The sequence below is a fragment of the Adiantum capillus-veneris genome, chromosome 18, assembly GCF_014529385.1.
Source record: "Adiantum capillus-veneris isolate H3 chromosome 18, ASM1452938v2, whole genome shotgun sequence".
Taxonomy (NCBI): domain Eukaryota; kingdom Viridiplantae; phylum Streptophyta; class Polypodiopsida; order Polypodiales; family Pteridaceae; genus Adiantum; species Adiantum capillus-veneris.
In genome coordinates this window covers 132,739,190-132,745,283 of record NC_140948.1, presented here as the reverse complement: position 1 = coordinate 132,745,283, position 6,094 = coordinate 132,739,190, and the positions used below count along the sequence as shown (strand labels likewise).

Here is a 6,094-nt window from a genome sequence, read left to right as displayed (position 1 = left end):
ACTGGACCAAAGGCAATAGGTCCAAATGGGAGATGGTCTAGAAAAGAGCAATGCCAGCTAATGGAGCTTAAAAGACCTTAGGGTTAACTTCATTGAAGACCTCCAAAGGTTAGTGTTAAAAGTCCTTAGACCTAAGACCTTAGAGTATGTTAGACCTTAGACAAGTTAAGTCTGTGCTTGAGGTGTTTTTCATGCTTGAGTTGACTAAGGTGCTTGAGGTGCTTGTCGTGCTCGCTGACTTAGGTGCTTGAGGTGCTTGTCATGATTATGGGACAAGGTGCTTGAGAAGCTTGAAGGAAAACCAAGGCCTACGATGAGGGGGGCGAGCCATGCAAGTAGGGGATGAGAGAGAATGACCTTCCCCTCACTCTAGGAACACCCCTTGCTCAAAGAGACATATGGGACACATGTCAAACTCCTAGCTAGGTTGTCACCATAGTGTGCGTAAAGCCTATTGGTGGACTTTGAGAGAGGTCCAATGAGCATTTAGTTTAATTAAATAGTTATATAGGCATTATCAAGCCCTCTCTCTAAAAGGGGTAAGGAGGACTCTTGTCCAACTACTACCCATGTTGCTTGATATGTGATTGGCTAGGCTTGCAGGGATCCAATCAAATTCAAGGATGAGCTACAAGGAGGGGTCAACCAAAGAAAGCTGGGGGTGTGATTGGGGGTATACTCTCTCTCTCTCTCACACACACACACACACATGATCTCATTGTCACTTTGTGAAAGTGCAAGAACTCCATCTTCTTCTCGAAGCTTGAGAAGTTGAGAGCCTACACCAACAACTCTTGGATATGGAATGCAAATCCAACCAAGAGCCATGCTTCAATGATATGCTAGCCATCTTCTTCATCTCCATTGTTATGCTATTATGCGATGCTAATCTCTATGAGTAATGTTATGAGAGGACACTACTTCTTTCTCATAAGAATACTTATTATTCCTCTTCCCTACCCTCATTTCCTGCTAGCTCTCTCCACCTTCGAAGGTGTTTGAGGTCTTGGGACTGAGGCCAGGACAAGTTAATGTTTTCATTTAGCTAAGTTACGTGCATAATTGTGGTACATGAAGCTCTCTATATTCATTGCACCATTAAGGTCTCAAGGAATACAAAGCTTGTATTGTACCAAGTCTCTCTTTATGGAAGAAGCTATAATACAAAAGCCTTTTGGAGGGGGACCAGCTCCACAAATCCGGTCCTCAACTGTTGTCAAGTTCTCTAATTCTCTATCTTGCAAAGTATTGTTCATGCCAAGTTAATTAGGTATAATGGTTATGTTGCTACCTCTAATCAAGTTCTCCCTCTATTTTCTCAAAGTATTCTCATAAAAATTCTCACTAGAGTTTTCTTAATTCCGTTATTCTAAATGTTCATAGTCCACTTTCGTTACAAGTCATCTTTGACTCTAGAAAGTTTCTCTACTCTCATAGAACTTAGCGACATTGTTCTCTCTCGAATCCTTTTGCTAAATGCCGCTTTCGATTAGGCGGGGTTTCATAGATATCGTCATCTCCAAGGTCAGTTGTTGGTCCATCCTCAGGCACTTTGTGTGAGGCTTCCATCTTGTTGTTGCTTTCATTGCCTCCCGTGACCTGCTAGCAGCATAGAGCCGGTGATAGAAGGCTCTCGATAGAAGACAACTTGCGGTAGAAGACAAAATGTGATAGAAGACAAGGCAATAGAAGACAACAGGAGAGAGATGTAACGCGCACATGAGGCATTTGCGGTGCAATCGTTGGAACTATGAATGTGCTTCAGGCCGGCTATTGCTTTGCGCACATGACGACAGACGTTCATGTAGAGCTGCAAATGACATATTGCTGACCTTCAAAGCCTAGAGCAAACAGACAATCAGTGAGCTCCACATCAACTGGCGCAACTTTTCCAAGTCTGCAACGCGTGCAAAATAATTCCCTCCACTTGAACGCAATGAACGTTCGTTGAACATGCTGAAGGGGGGGCTCCATTGTGATAGCAACGTTTGCAAGGCATTTCTATCACTGCAAGGGCGTGGTGGGTCTTGCTGATGTGGAGGTTCCTTTTTCAATGCTCCATGTGAGCAACATAAGACAGAGATAGAGTGCGCACATGCACCAGCAATGGTGAGATTTAGCGGTGAGGATGAACGAGTGCAGTCAATTGGTAGTACGCGCACATGCCTAGCCTTTTTGTGAGAGAAATGAAGAGAGAGAGAGATGCAGTCAATGGCTTGCAGAGTGCTATGTCAAATCAGAGATTCTCCAACGACTCGAACGGCTACAACCGGCGTTGAATGGGAAGGCAAACCTAGTGTTGTGCCAATTGCAGCAGGTCAAGAAACGGTGTGTTTTGACAGGGGTGTGACGAGCCTGTGGTGGGCTCATCAGTCTTTTCCATCGGACATACCCGTCGATGGCGTGCATGTGTGCAACCTGAGAGAGAGAGAGAGAGAGAGAGAGAGAGAGAGAGAGAGAGAGAGAGAGAGAGAGAGAGAGAGAGAGAGAGGAGAGAGAGCCCCTAGCCGCCTTTGCCCTGTTCATACCTGCCTCATGACACCCCCTCCCCATTCCCCTATTGCCCTCGCGCCAACCCCTACTATTTTTCTATGCTGCCCACATCCCCCCTACGATGCCTGCTGTCCACTCCCCCCCCCCCGGTTTGTGCGCTTTCAGCCCGCTCCACCTGTCCCACCAGGGCTCAGTCTAAAAAACGGACTCTCATGCTCGTTGGAAGCTATGCAAGCACAGTCAACACAGCCACGCAAGCAGTGCAGCATGTCTCCAACGTGGCATATGAAAAGCGCACATGCTAGGCTGTATTGCGTCAACACCTCGAGCGCCGATTTCAGATGCAGAGCTGGCGCTGCTACCCTCTTTGGCAATATATTATCACAACAAACGTTGCCAGCAATTAAAATTTAATTGCCATTAAAGTTGGCTCCTCCAGTGGCCGACTTGGAAGTTGGCTCTTTTCCCCTCCCCTCTCTCTCTCTCTCTCACACACACAAAATATATGGAACACATTCACACACACACACACATGGAACACATTCACTCTCACTTTGGGTGGTTCATGAGATCTCCAGTGGCCGACTTGAAATTTGGCTCTTTCCCCCTCCCCTCTCTCCCTCTCTCTCAGACACACACTAAATATATGGAACACATTCAAACACACACACACACACATGGAACACATTCACTCTCACTTTGGGTGGTTCATGAGATCTCCATCACTCACTCACACACACACACACACAAGAAAAAAATCACAATGTTGATCAAGGGAGTAGACAATTCTCTCTCTCTCTCTCTCTCTCTCTCTCTCTCTCTCTCTCTCTCTCTCTCTCTCTCTCTCTCTCTCTCTCTCTCCCTCTCTCCGCATCCATACTATGAGTTCGTTCATGTGAATTGCAAGTGCTAATTCCCTCCCTTGCGGCCTCTCAATCCAAGATGCATCTACAAATTCCTAACCCCGGTATCTTCAATTATTCATCACTACAATGGTTGCATATATACAACAAGAAATCCAAGATGAATCTACAAATTCCTAACCCCGGTATCTTCAATTCTTCATCACTACAATGGTTGCATATATACAACGAGAAATCCAGAATTGAATAATGCTCGAAGCTCAAATTTCGTGGTCTCGAGTGAATGACTTCGTAACCGGCGAGGCAAAGTCTGAGAATTTTCCTAAGTCCTTCAAAATTAGCACGCACCATAGGAGAACACCAGAACAACTTAAGCGCATCACTATCGACACATGGATTGAGCGGAAAGTGTACGTGTATCTCCAACTTCAATCAACCTCTAATCATATTGTTATGATGGTTAATCGCAATACAATTAGGAATTTAGCCTACTTCATGCCAGGTTTTGGTGTGCATTTGGACCAAAGTCATCATCTACATCATCTCATACACAAAATTGTGTGATAGAGGGAGATGGTGCACCATTTGAAGATGGTAATGAAGCATCCCCACAAGGCCCATCAAACGGAAAAAAGAAGAGGCGTCCACCACTTAATAAAGGCATGTTTTTACGAGGTTGTCAATGTCACTTCCAAGTTAAGAGATTGGCAAATGAGCCAGATGTGGGCGTCATTTCGTACATCCATCCCTGTCACACGAATAGGGATGATGAGATGTGCCATGGTTCTTGTCATGATGGCAATTCTTCAAAGTTCTCTCCTTGGATATCTATGCACAAGAAAGTTTGGGTTGCAAACATGTTGTTTTGTGGATTCTCACCTCAACAAGTTATGGAAAATCACATTCAAGCATTGCACACCCACGCCACCTTTGAAAGCACTCAAACCTGGTTGACCTGCTCTAGGAACTCCATGCTCGACCACCACAAGTCTTGGGAGCCTGGAGCATTTATGGTTGATGATGCGGAGCAAGAGATAGCCGCTCTAAGGTATAGACCTTCCAAAACTTTATTGTTTACATGAATAACTATGTTGAGGCATGCACTTACAAAAGTTAGTGGGGTTTGTTTAGCAAAATTGTATTCCATCAACCTATTCTACTTTGTTTGTGGCATGTCAAGCGATGTTGGCTAAAATATCTTATTAGAAAGGTCAAGGATTGGTCAAAAAGAGTAGAGATGTTTTGGGCTTTGGGGGAAATTATGAATATGCAGGGTGCATGTTCAACAAGGGAGGAGGTCACCAAGGAGGAGGCAAAGTTGATGCTCGAGTCCTTCTACAACAAATATAGCCAAGAAATTGAATTCACCATGTACCTTAAGACCTATTGGGAGCCCAAGACAGGTGAGACAATGCCTTCACACATATCTCATGTATCCATATCCTTATCCCATTTCTCTTAACCCTTTTTTTCCTTATGGCATAGAAATGTGGGTGCGGGCAACACGCAATTTTCCTCATGCTAGACAAGATACGAATGGTGCCGAGGCATATCATGGCCAATTAAAGTCTAAGTTCCTTGGCTCCACTAAAAGGCTTTTTGCTCGGCATGTAGATTGGCTCTTGCACAAGCTAACCACTAGTGTCTTGCACTATTGGTTCGTTCAACAATTTGAAGGATAATGGATTCAAGCGCAAAAATTCCATAGAGGTGGTTGTTGAGAACTCCTACCAATGGGCGCTTCACATTCCTAATGGGCATGTCACCTTTGTGGATTCCTCCAAGGGGGTGGCTTTTGTGGAAAGTGTTTCATCCCCTGGCCAAGGGTACACGGTATTCAACTCCGATTGTGAATGGGCATGTTGCACTTGTAAGTGGGCTGAGCAAGGAAACATATGCAAGCATCAAATTAAGGTCATGATAATGAGAGGAGATACCCAATCCTCACTTGTGAAGCAATGCATGGACATGTATGAATCATGCAATTAGGCAGGCAACCAAGAGGAAGAATGGAGGCCCACACAAAAGCATTCTCTAGTGGCGGCTCTCCTCCTACAAGCATGGGCGTACCCATGCATGGAATAAGGGGAGCATGCACATGATGATTCTTCAACATCAAAGGTGAGCATTCAACCACTCCAGCAAATCTTTGATGAATTGTTAGTGACTTTGGAAGGAGACAAAGCACTCATCAAGGAAGCATGTGATGAAATAAGGTGCACATTGGCCCATGTGAATTTGGTGAAGGCACATCATGACATGGCAATTTTTTCTACTATGGAGGATGGCTTTGGCAATACCCTAAAGAGGGCAAAGCCGTTCATTGAGAAAAGATCTTCTAAAAGAAAGCAAGAGAGGGGTGTGCAGCCCTTTACTAGGCCCGAGAAACAACACAAAGTGTCCATGCAAGCTAAATTGGATAAGAAAGCCAAAACGACAACCCCAAATGTGTTGTAAAATTACATTGTATCATTCTTGCGGTAATGCTTAATATGTGACTTTCGCTCATGCAAGTTTGTGTGTGTGTGTGTGTGTGTGTGTGTGTGTGAGAGAGAGAGAGAGAGAGAGAGAGAGAGAGAGAGAGAGAGAGAGAGTTGATATTGAGGGAGAGAAAGGGTGGTCACTTTAAGGGAGAGGAAGTGAGTGCTCATATATATGTATGAGAGAGTCAAATAATAAACCAAAACACCATGAATTAACAAAGGAAACAATTGTCTTTTGCACATGGCAAGTAGAAG

The 6,094-nt window shown here is 44.5% G+C and overlaps 1 pseudogene; it reads left to right on the top strand.

Annotated features, from left to right (window-relative positions):
• The first annotated feature begins 329 nt into the window (after window positions 1–329).
• Window positions 330–5,813, top strand: LOC147436451 (uncharacterized; annotated as a pseudogene).
• The last annotated feature ends 281 nt before the right edge of the window (window positions 5,814–6,094 follow it).